Raw genomic sequence first — 12,597 nt, 5'->3', positions numbered from 1 at the left:
TCACAGTGAGCGTGGGAGGATCGGCATGGCGTACTGCCATCCTCGACCGCCAAATGGCGGGCAGGCCCAGAGCCATCATGAGATCGTAAGGCCCACTGTTGCCACTTTGTACAGATAAATATAGTATGCGTTGTGAGGAAAAGGGCAGTTCTTTTCGTAGGGTCATTTGCAACACATCTTAGAAATAATGCCGTCCGAGCACCTGGGCCACCGCAGCGGGTCTTACACACAAAATAGTGCCTCTTTGTGGAGAATTTGTTTAGTTCGTTAAATCCAATAAGAAAATAACTGCTGTTACGACTCAGCCCGCCGCTGGGCTTTGTTTCAACACTCCTCGGCTGTGCGGCAAAGCCTCCAGTGCATGCGCCTTTGAAGCAGACCTCTCCGTGTCGGTGACTCATGTTTTCACGTCTCCACAAGCCTGGGTCTTTGGCGCCTATCTTTCGGCGCGTTTCAAACTTCGGCGGTTGCGACGAGGCAGGCTTCAACTGGCCCCAAGGGCACGGAAGCCCCGCGTCCGCAGCGAAGTCCTCCTCTCTCCCCTCTCTAGGACTCAGCGTGAGCCGCTATTACCGACTGCTCATGAACTCTGGAAAGAGCCTCGTGTGTGTCTGTGACGTTCGTGGCTTGTGCACAATCTAGAGGGAACGCTCCTTTTGACCGTTAGCGCTTTGGGTATAGATAGACCCCACCCAATCGCTGTAGTTTCATTCCTGTTTGAGCAGTGAATCAATGCTGTCACTTTGCTCGAGTCCTGCACTGTTACCTCGCCCGTCGGGGCGTTGTTCTTTGGCTTCGGATCACCTTTCGCTATGAAGTAAACAGTTACGTTAGCCTACGGCTTCTGGACTTCTTCACGGCTAAAACAGCGGCTGGCCACTCGATTCACACCACGCTACCACACGTATGTCGGAGGCGACGGAGCTCGGCTCGGGTCGGCCTTTTCGTACGCTGCAACGGGTTGTCAGCGGTGGGATGTCAACGTCGCCACACTGCTCATATTTCACCCACAGAGAAAATAGGGCATGTGTGATTTGTTTGAAACGACTCCAAAATGATTTTTGGATGTTAATGAGATGTCAGTGCGTTTTGTATGTAAATGATCTTCTGATTTCAACTACAGCGATTGTTAGAAAAGAATGTATTTACTGCCGTGTTGCTGAAAGTAAATAGCGCTTTTTGTATTTTCTTGCGCTTTTTCTTGTGCGGAAAATAGCAGGTCGCGATGACATACGTCAGCCGTTTTCAGAGCTGGTATCTTTGCGAGACAGGTGACAACCATCGACTGCCGTGGTAATGGCTTAGTCAGCATGCTGGTAATGAAGCTTAACTAAACGAGGCAGGAGATCGCCATATTCAAAATTCAGCCTACAGCGTCTAACGCAAAAGATACTTCGCCGGGAGTTCGGGCCGGAGTCTGGGGTAGATGCAGAGTGAGACGGCAGCTTCGGTTAGAATACGTAATACCTTCCCAACTGACGGGAGAAATTAGCCTTGAAAGTGGTGGTTTCTCGTTCCAATGCAATCCGTTGCTTAGCGGCAGCAGCTCGAGGATTGTCTAAACAGCTTCAGTCTTCCTATGGGACGCTGTCAGACGCCACTATCACAAGCGTCCTGATGTACAATTAGGTGCAAGGCACGCCTTTTCTCAGAGACAGCGCGCTAGATTGCCGCAAATCTCCTGTGAATATTTCGTCTAAAGGAAGCTAATAGCCACGTGTACACATTTCTGCACGGTGTAATCAAGCTGCCCTAATAGACGCGCTACGAATCCTTTCATTCGGGTGTGCTGCACAGACCTACTGGTGTCCGTATATGTGGCGCCGGCATGAGCTTTCGTGCGACTCGCGGGTGCTTCTCGAGCAGGACGGGCACAAGTTATAAAAAAAGCTGCATGGTAAGCTGAGGCTGTTCGTGCAGCGCCCATTTCAAGTCTCCATGTCAGTCACACTTTCATGGCCATCGCCTCCTACTATTATTCGCATCGCTAAAGCAGGACTCCTCGTAGAGAGGCGCCTGGCCGAAATGAGGTTTGCCACTTCGCGAAATGCTACCTCACTGCCTAATAAGAAGGTTGTGGCTTGCAGTCTCAGGGCAGCCCAATTTCCAGCCATGCTTTTGTCTTGCCAGATCTGAAGCTCCTACTGTTCTCGCGATTACCGGCCAGTAGAAGTGCCTGAATGAATTACTCTTTCGATGTGCTTAAAAACGTGACCACATGGCTAAGAGCAGAGCTGTATAAAGGGACCATGAAGACCACACACAATTTTGCTTAATTGGAAAGAACTATCCCTTGGTAACTCTCTCCGCGATATCACATTCAGGAAGGGCGTTTTTTAGCCCCCAAAAGAAGAAAAAAAGATGTTGAAGAACATTGCAATTTATCTGTAACAGTGACTTAATATAGGCAGGAGTGATGGCCACCACGTGTTAACTGCACGTTAACATTCAAGTGATGTGATCAAACCTAACTATGCTCCCCCCTACAACCACCAAGTCTTTTTTCCAGGCGGTGGCTTACTGCGCCGCCACCAATCGCCCAAAGAAGTTCATGTTACGTCATAAAGATTTTGCTGGAAGGTGGACTGGAAGTCACCATTGCCTACTGTGCTTTCTTTGATATATTCGCTATTCCTGTGAAGTTTGCTATAAAAATGGTATGATTACTATCGGGACGAAGCAGCCCTTTTAACAAACCAAACTTGTGTTCTTCTTCATTGCCCCTTTAGGGTCAGTTGCTTAGATTTAAGACTGCTTAATTGAAGTGCGTGAAATAGCTATAAAAAAAACCGGAGATATGAGGAGATTACAAAGGCAAATGCCAATTCACGTTTATGCAAACTTCAAGGAAAATAGAACCACACAAAAACAAAATGTCTTTTTTTGTTTAATGACAAACGGGAAAAGAACTATTTGTTCATGTTCGCAAGTACACCTAGATATAATATTTTATCTTCCCGACAGCTTCGAACTTTTCAAGCTTTCAAAAGATCATGTTAGACTATAACAGAATTCCTGACGCTCTTGAAAAAAAATTATTTTCAGCATAAAAAAAACCCACTGCGCTCTGAAAACGCAGGCAAGGACGTTTAAAACCTCCATGCTTCTGCGTCTAGCTTTACGAAGTGCTGCTGTAATAATTTTAAAGAACAAAAGGAGCAGGCAGCATACTTATAAACCACATTAAAACTTGTTCGAGGAATCTGGCAATGATTTTGAACGTAAAGAACCTTTCTTTTGGGTCGGTTCAGGAATTTCGCAGCGGCAAGGGTGGCTCACCTGTTAACAATCCCATAGGACATACAACATCATGACCCGAGGACGTAAAAACCACAGTAACCTGATGCGAAAAGATTTACAAATACATGTCAATGTTCACAACGGCCTAGCTTGCTTATTTTAGAGATATGTCACTTTTGTAATAAGATTAAAAATATTATTCTGGCTTGCTAGACAGCTAGCGCCATCTAGTGCAAACTGGATGAACCACAACGCGTTTCTTGCTTCTTTTTTTATTTAAATAACGAAGGGATATATTTCTAAAAGAAGTAAACTAACCCGTTAACAACAATTCTAAGTATTTCTAAAACTTTTCCTGTTGGTGCACAGTGCTCTTTAAGCCCGTGGGTCATTAATTAGTAACTCACATAAAAATGTGATCAGGTCAGCCCCCCTTAACGTATCCGCTGCAGAATTGACAAAACATGCACTCCGCTAGTGGTGAAGCTGGAAGTCGCACGCACATTTTCCTTTCCGTCGTTCACCTAATCCTTGCTATACCCGACAAGCCATTTGGGAAGCTCCCCTGCGACGCTGTACGTCTCTTTAGTAGGCGATCCCTTTTGATGTTGGCAATTAGCGAAGACGACGTCCTGCCGACCCTCACCCGTACCTGATGGTCCAACCCACGTTCCGCAGTGTCTCAAGCCATCTCCGCAGATGGGACGCAGGAGCCGAATCTCTGATGGTGCCACTTTATGCGAGTCACGCTGTTGACGAGTAACTCCATCGGCCTCTGCTGATGCGGGAAAAAGACGATTTCGTACGCGTCGCAACAGCAATGGTCTCGCGGGGTACTTTGGGCTGGTGAGAGGGCAGCACCCGTAAATATGACTTACCTTAAGCCTATTTACCGTGTACTTTGAAATACTCTAAGCCCTGTCCTTACTTTAAAATTTGTTTTCGACGTACATTTTTTGGTGCCGCAACCCATCTTCACGGATGAGATTCTGAAGAGGTGTCGCTGATGGGGCCGTTTCATGCGAGACGCGCATCTGCATTCATTCCGTCGTGGGCTGTAGCCGCGCGCCAACAAAAAAATGACAATGTCGCTCGTATAACAAGTGCAAGACTGTCGCGAGGTACTTTGACGTGCTGACGATGTAACCCCTCAAAAATACGGCATCCCTTACGCCTATCTACCATACCGCTGAACGACATAATCGTGGTATTTTGCTTTTAAAATGTGGGGTGCACGTCTGTAAAGGGACACTTAAAGCCGAATTTATTTTTGTTTTAACTTGAACGTTACATTATTCAAAGCTGTTCCGACTTGCTTGAAGGCAAACGATGCTTTGTTTTTGTTGTTTTTTTAAAGCTGTCTTTACTTTGTCTTTTTTGTTAATCCATCTTTGCGTAACGGAAACGCTCGTCACACATATTAAAGAGGAACCCCCAATGAAGTCATTTAAGGCATTTCCAGCACAATAAGTGTTGTCATACAAGAAGAAGCAATGGAAACGATTCACGCCGTTTTCCAGCATAGGTGGATGATGGCCGAACACATCGCTTAGCGGATTGCGCCGGTAATCTCGGCGTTTCAACCCTGGTTGTTGTATATTGATAAGCACAAACAGTGAACACGGGCAATAGCTCTCGCGTTCGCTTGTGACAGTAATTGCGACAACGCAAAACGTTGGACCGAAACAAAAACTGATACAAACTTCGGCAGCAGTTGATAGAGAGCAGTCTGCTCAATACTACTGAGCAGGTAAAGTTCGTCCTTTTTGAAGTACTTGCGCGTGGCAGTAGTCCCCGCATACCTTTATTTCACGTTTACATGTATTTGCTTTCATGTTTCTCTCACGAAAAGGCTTAGACAAGCTTTACGAATCCCATTTCATTATTCAATATTCGTGATGTTGGATTTTTTATTTGATTGTAGGATTCAACGCGCCGACGCAACGCAGGCGATGAGGCGCGCCATAGTGGAGGGCTCCAGATTAAGTTTTACCACCTGGAGGTCTTTAACGTGCGCCGAAATTTCGTACACACGGGCATTTTTGCTTTTCGCCTCCATGAGAAAAGCGGCCGCCATAGCCACTGAGCAACCGCCGCGGGCAATACTCGTGATGTTACAAATGGTAGTGCGGGAAAGGTAACGGAAAAATACACACCTTAAGAAAATACTCGACCGCCCAAGTTTTTACTCCATCATGGCCAACCTTGAAGCGACACGAAATTAGACAAAAAGACGTCACATAGAGGAAAAGGCACCTTTTTCCTCTTTGGCATTTTCACACTTTGACATTTTAAGCAATTATAAGCACCGGGTGTTGGGGTGACAGGTATATTTGCATTCATGGCATGGTAAATTGGCAATAGATAAAGATCTAGGTGTTTGATGCGGCGAAGCTACCACTTACTGTGGGACTGTGGAGTGCGACCTAACGAGGCGGCAACCAGGGCTACCCAACCGCCGTAGATCCAAGAAGCAGTGCGCAGTTGTGACAAGGACACTCAACTATCAGCCGTCCAGCAGGTCCTGGCGGCCATCAGAAAGCAGCCCCACAGCGAAAGCTGCGGGGCGACGCCCTCCCTGGCGGGGCAGCGGTGTCCAACCCCGTAGCGAGTAGCGAAGGGGTGGTCCGAGTAGGGGTGACGTCGGGATCGACGAGTGGCTACGTCCGGGCGCAGTGTACACACTGTGTCTGTTGCAGGCATTCGACAAAGTCTTTCTTCCTTCCTTCCTTCCTTCCTTCCGGATAATTTTGATAACATGAGGATCTTCAGCGTGCGCCGAAACCTTTCCACACGGGTATTTTCAATTTTCGTTTTTATTCGAAAAGCAGCCACCGCGGCCGGGATCAAACCGGCGTCCTTAGGATCAGGAGCACAACTTCTTAGGCACTGAGCCACTACGGCAGGTGACGATAGAGGCCAACATGTTTAAAAACTTTAGCATGCCTTTAGACGGATATTCAAACATACCAAGGTAACATGCGTAAGAGGAATTGTACCGATGTCTCAATGGGAATTATCCGGAAAAAAAGCATCGGGCGTCCAGAAATGAAACAATAAAAACACAACGAAGTAAGTATTCAGTAAAATATGCAGTGTAAGGAACACCGGTTTAAGCAAGAGTGATAGGGATGACGGGGAGGGATGCAATTGAACGTGTCCATTTTTCTCGCACTTGGCGATCACAAATTCGCCTTGACCGTTTATATGAAATTTCATTTCTCCACCAGTGCTTTGCGAGGTAGTTCAAAGGGAATCGCTTGAAGAGAATATGACATCAGTATTAACGGGAAAACCCGTTCTTTTTTATTTCCGTGATGCCGACATCTCCTATCTTGTTCCTAGCTTGAACTCTGAATAATGTGAACTTTGTTAAAACGCGGAAAAAAGAAAGCCACCAGACCAACCACTTCATCCCATAGAAGAAACCGGGGGTTTAGATACGTATGATATCATATATGGCTGAAGGCGCCGAAAGAGGAACTAATATAGAATGACGCGCCAGCCGCCGTTATTGCTCACTATATATCCTCGTTTAAAGTGCGTGTCGGTGCACTTCAGGTCGGACAAGAGAGAAATGTCACGGGGGAGAGGAAGCGTTCGATTGAGGCTGAAGGAGGTCTTAAAATGGGCATCTCTTTTTTTTCTTTGTTGCTGTGTTTGCGCTCCGAAAAACATAGCGACGCTCTTCCTTCTGTTATTTTCAGTGGCCTGAGCTTGCATCACGATGGATGCCGTGTGAACCTGGCTAGGGAATCTGGTTCCCTACAAAGCGCGAAAGAATAGTGAGGTGGCTGTTGCAACTTTCAGAAATCCTGAAGTCGAAGTGTGTGTATTGACTTAGCTCACAGCTTCTCTTAGCTAAAACGGCGATCGCGATGTTAAGCGTTACCGTCGCAAGAATAGCGTCGTTTATAAAGAGAACTAAAAATGAAGTACAGTCGAATCTCGTTAAAGGAGCCATGAAGAGAAAACACAAGTTTGGTTCATTCAAAAGATTGTCTCGTTAGAATCATACTGACACCACTTTTAACGTAAACTTCGTTTAACTAAGCTACATAATTAGGAAAAACGGGAATGGTCATGCGACCCACCAGCTCATTTCCCGCAACAGAACCTATGTCGTCACATGAGCTAAGCTCTGCGATTGGCGGAGGCTGGCAGAAGCAGACGCAAATTAGGTAGAACTTACAAACTAGACGAACGAGCGATTTGCGCTTAAATTTAGGGCACATTCTTTGCAAAGCAATAAGAATGATAGGACAAACAGTGGAAGTTACGAAAGCACATGTAAACATAGAAGTACTGATGCGTCCTGCTGTTCGTACTGCGCACAGCATGCTTGGTTTCGCTGCACAGCACTACGGGGCTTGGGGTTGTCTCAGACGACACTGGCCGATTGACGCAAGCAACGGTGTCTTACGTGGCCCCATTTGTCGAGCGAGCACTGTTTCAGGGAACGAATATTTTCTCCCAGAACAAAAACAAGCCAGGTTTAAATGCGGGCAAAAACAAACCAAACGCTTGCCACGGTATGGTGGCGCCATCTAGGTTACGGAACGTAAAGAAACGCGGGAACAAACCAACACCGCTGTACAGGGTGGAGACAACCTTTGAACGGTCCCGTGCCGCCGCAATTGGGCCAACGGGCTCAACGCGTTATTCTTTTCGTTTCCCGCGAGACCTAGCAACGCGAAACAGACAATATGATTCAAACTTCTTCAGTAAACTGCGTTGCGGCGATAATTTTAGCGCGGTTTTGACACAATGACTTGCTTCGGCGGCGAGCGAGCAACCGAAAATGGCGGCGCCAGCGTATACGTGTCTCTACCCTGTACGGCGGATGCGTGAATGAAGGTACTCTAGGCTGCAGAGTGGTCGGTTTCAGTGATGTCACTTGGGACCACGAAAACGCACGATTTAGCGGGAAAATCAAAATTTTAACCTAAATTGTTTAATTTCTCAGTGAATAAAGCACCGTTTGTATCCGGACAAGCGCTGGGGGCACTATAAAACACGAAATCTTTCGAATAAAACCAACTTGCATTTTCTCTTCATGTCTCCTTTAATCAGAAATTGCAGGGGCCCAAAAATTTGTTCAAAATAAAACATGTTCGAAATAACTCAAGCTCTATAAATACGCATAACTTAGCCGGGACCACAGCGTCAGTTAGAATAAACCGGAAGTTCTAATTAAGCACGTTCAAATTCGTGAGATTCGATTTCCCATAGCGCTTTTGAGCCCAAAATGCAGCATGTGCCCCTCAAATTGGCACATGTTCTCAAGGGTGCCCTTCTTTTTTCTCTGCTATTTTAATCGTTTAATTTAAGTATGTTGTCTCAAAATTTACATACAAATTGTTGAGCCTGGGTATTTTCAACAAGTGTTTTCGATTTTTTAAGCCTTGAGCGGTTTAGCGTCGAGTCAGAAAACTACTAAGACTTATACGCAATGTAGTGCTGGTAATTGCTCCACGTATATCGGTAGGTCCTTCACATTCTGTTTTGAATGCTCGCAAGGTGTACCATATTACTAAGCATTATTCTCTAGGACACGTACCGGTGACGCCTTAAATCCCTTATCACATCAAGGCAACCGCTTACTAACATCCTCGTAACCCTGTGGCCGCATAACTATAGACCTCCACTATTGCTCCAGTAGACGTCGCGAGCAGCTAAGAAACCAAACTGTCGGAACTGATGAGCTCCTGGTGATTCAGTCTGTGATATATTCTGTATATTGATAGTAAAATTTGTTTTTGTTTTACGTCGCACCGTTACTGATTTCCTGAACTCATTTCTGTCGATTGCATGCAATAATGGCGCTGACAATGCTGGTTGATAATAAACTTGCATTAGTACCAACATTAGGCTTGGAAATCTCCAGACAATAGCTAGGAAATCAAAGGAGGTATCGAAGTAGAACAAACTTAACCAAACGTTACGGAAACCAAATGTGAGCTTCAGTTTCCCGCTTTTTTCTGGTATGTAATTAAAAGTCCCTCCGAGAGCTCAAGGTGAAAAAAACCTTTGTATCCCTTGCTGAAGAACGTTGAGAGAAGCGCGAAACCTTCGTCCAATTCGTTAAATGCGTCCAATCGATAGTAAAACCTTCCAAGACCTAAATCGAAAACGAGGAACGAACCCATGCGACAATTTTTTTGCGCACTAAGTAAAGGCATCAATATACGAATGATTTAGAGGTGAACTGCCTTTAAAATTTAGACCTTTTGAAAACACTATTTCCGTATAGCCTACGGAAAAAGAAAGCAAATGCAAAATACAACAGATGAAATACGCACGTGGACGCTGCATGCGGTCAGCAAAAATGGGCGATTTTGAAACCTAAATCGAGAAGAGCGCGGCCATTGAAGTGACGTTGCAGCCGTCCAGCGAGCGGTCGGACTGTCAGCAGCTCGGGAGCAAGCCGGCGCGCAAGCTCTACGCGCGCAGGGGGTAGCAAATGTGTGAAGCGTTCGCAGCAGAGCTCGAACGGTTCCCAGCTGCGTGGCTGGCCAGAGGAAGAAGGACCCGTCGGCCGGAGCGTCACAGGCGCGTCATGACTGTTTGCAGCATTCGACGGCAGGCGCAGCGTGGTCCGCTGCGGAGCTTTTTTACACGCTTCTGACTCATTAACGAGACGTTTCATGGGCCTACCACTTGTGTAGCAGCAGATTTGGTTATACTTACAACACATTAAAAATATCTTTGGTCGAGGTGAAATTTGAGTGCAGTTAGGCTTTAAATGTCTACTGATATGTGGTTTATGAGATGAAGGTAGATGATCGATGCGTGTTAATAATCGATGCGTGTATGGTTCTATCTAGAGGCGTTCATTTCTCGCGATTTTCAAGTAATCGTTTCGACACAAACAAAGCCCGGTTTTACGCACATGCCGTGTGTCTAGAGATCTAATCAGAGCTTTTCGGTCGGCCAACCGGTCTATGTGGAAACGCATTACTTTTTATGACAGCACACCATCGGTCCCACTAACAAAGCTTTCGCTTTATAAAACTTCGTTTCATAGTGAAGGGCATTTCATTGCAGGTTAAACCAGCTGCGGTGAATAAATATTCAAAGGCAGTTTTATTTTTTAGCTTTTATCAGCAAAGTAAGAAAGGATAAAGATTGTGCAGGCACCAAGTGTTGACACAAAGATCGCAGCCTTTTCAAATAACTGCAGACGACGACCCACTAAGCGCATGAAGGAAGTAACCGTTGCGCCGCACTACGGTAGAACACAAGCCTGAGCTATAGCTACGGCCTCAAAATTACCTTTCCTTTCGGAGTATGTTCACTTCTACCGAAAGTAAACTTAATTTTCGCTGTTTGTTCTACCCAAAATAAACAGTGGTGAAATCTCAGCAGATTCTAGAACCAATACAGGATATTGAAAGACCGATAGTAGATCTGATGCGGTTCCGTAGGCTCTTGCATTTTGCAACGAGCTGTGTCTCAAACTTCTTACACGCCTCTTCGATGTCCGCACTGTATGAGAAGCTAGACCGTCTTGGACGTCACTTTCGAGTTCTCTGAACTGTACGTAGACAACCTCCGGAGCGCGTTTTGTGGCACGATGTGTTGGTGTATTGTGGCTTAAATCTAACCCTACGTTCTTTGGCGTTGGCGTCGCATAGTTTTATGTCCTACGAATGTACCTCACATTTTCAAATTTTGGGGATTTAGCACGCCGAATCCACAACTGGGCTATGGGGCGCCGTACTTTTACCACATCGGTACTTTTAACGTGCACTTAAATCCCGAAACAATGGCGTCTTCGTTTTTCGCCTTTGCCGCCGCGACCGAATTGAACTTGTGTCTTTGGACTCGGCAGCACAACGCCTGAGCCATTGATCCTCCGCGGCGGGTTGCCAAGATACGTCGGCTGTTTGTGCGTTTTAGTATGTTTCAGTGTGTGAGGGTAGCCCCGGGTGCCAATCCTGTACCAAGACGAAGCTTTTTTCAACTGCGAAATTTCTGAGAAAGCTTTATAGCTTTCCTTGATAGCCATACGGCTGCATTCAGGTGGATGTCAAACTTTCCTATGCAGAAACTTACTCCACCTTGGGGATTTCCCATAAATCTTTTCTCGAAATGTGTGAGGGTCTTTTCTCGCTGCGGTTGCATTCAAATGAATGGTTTAGCTCTACTGCGCCTATTTTGTGCACCTTTCGAGTGAACTTCCGGTGTTCTGTGTCGACCACAGAAGCAGCCGCCAACTTGCACAGAGAGAGAGAGAGAACACGCTTATTGGTCGGGATCAGGGATACCCTTCCCCGCAGCGCTGGAGTCCGCACTAACGAGATGGCGCTATGGTGCGAGATGGTGCCGCGACCTCGTTTCATTTCTAGCGAGACTTGCCTAGCGGCTGAAGCGAAGCAGCTACGCTCACCGCAATGCGAGCTCATCTCCAACATTCCGGCTCAGGAAAAGGTGGTGAGCGGTGTCTAGGTTCTAGTGATGGCCGAAGTCTCACTGACATCAAGTGTGCGGAGTTTTTGCACTTTCTTAATTATTTGCGCCTTCTCGTTTCACAGACTCACCAGATTCAGACCGCTTACATCAGCCATTGGACATTTGGTATTGAGATAGCACAGCGTCTGTTCATGTGCGCCGGGCTTTAATCCTGACATTTCTAACAAAATGCGCAGGGTCAGGGGGTGTGTGGGTGGGGGGGGGGGGGCAGAAGGGGATTCTCGTAAAGTTAGTGGTTTAATAGCGCGAAGCTAGTTTGGTATACGCATACTGCTACTTGTGGGACATGGAAAGGCACCACCGAAGTCGCAGAAGCATAATGCCTTAATAATAGTGTTCGCTTGTCAGGAATTGATTAATTGTCGGGTTTAATAATGCGCCGACGCCAAAGCTTGGTTTTGAGACACGCCGTAGTGGAAGCCTGAAAATTAATTTTTTTCACCCCAACAGGAGCCCTTCGAGAGAAATGAGGCAGCACACGTTGCTGTGCGCGCTCATATCCACCGGGCCGTTTCACCAGAAAGCGCAGACACGAGCCCCTTCGCTCTCCCAAGACCACTACTCTTGCTTCATACGCGAACATCCTCGCCCAATGCCGCTACGAATGACTACAGTTCCCGCCACCACATCCCCATTTATCATTTATCCTCAGCCGAAACGACGGCCTTTCGCCGACTTCAAACGAATTCCTCTCCTACATGCTATGTATTCCACCCCCTACTACGCAAACTGCAATTCCTGTCCCCAACCTGGCAACTGTACCACATGTTATGGCAGTGTCAGAAAACCCCATCCCTTACCTCCAATCCTCCCCCAACGTACGAGCAGTGAGCGGAACAGCTGGCCATCTCCGACCTCTCAATTCAGCGTAGCCCAGGACCG

This window comes from Haemaphysalis longicornis, unplaced genomic scaffold (genome assembly GCF_048455015.1).
Source record: "Haemaphysalis longicornis isolate Haplotype H1 unplaced genomic scaffold, Haemaphysalis longicornis Haplotype H1 scaffold_3, whole genome shotgun sequence".
Classification (NCBI taxonomy): Eukaryota; Metazoa; Arthropoda; class Arachnida; order Ixodida; family Ixodidae; genus Haemaphysalis; species Haemaphysalis longicornis.
The sequence above is the reverse complement of the archived record's forward strand: the minus strand, read 5'-3'. Positions refer to the sequence as shown.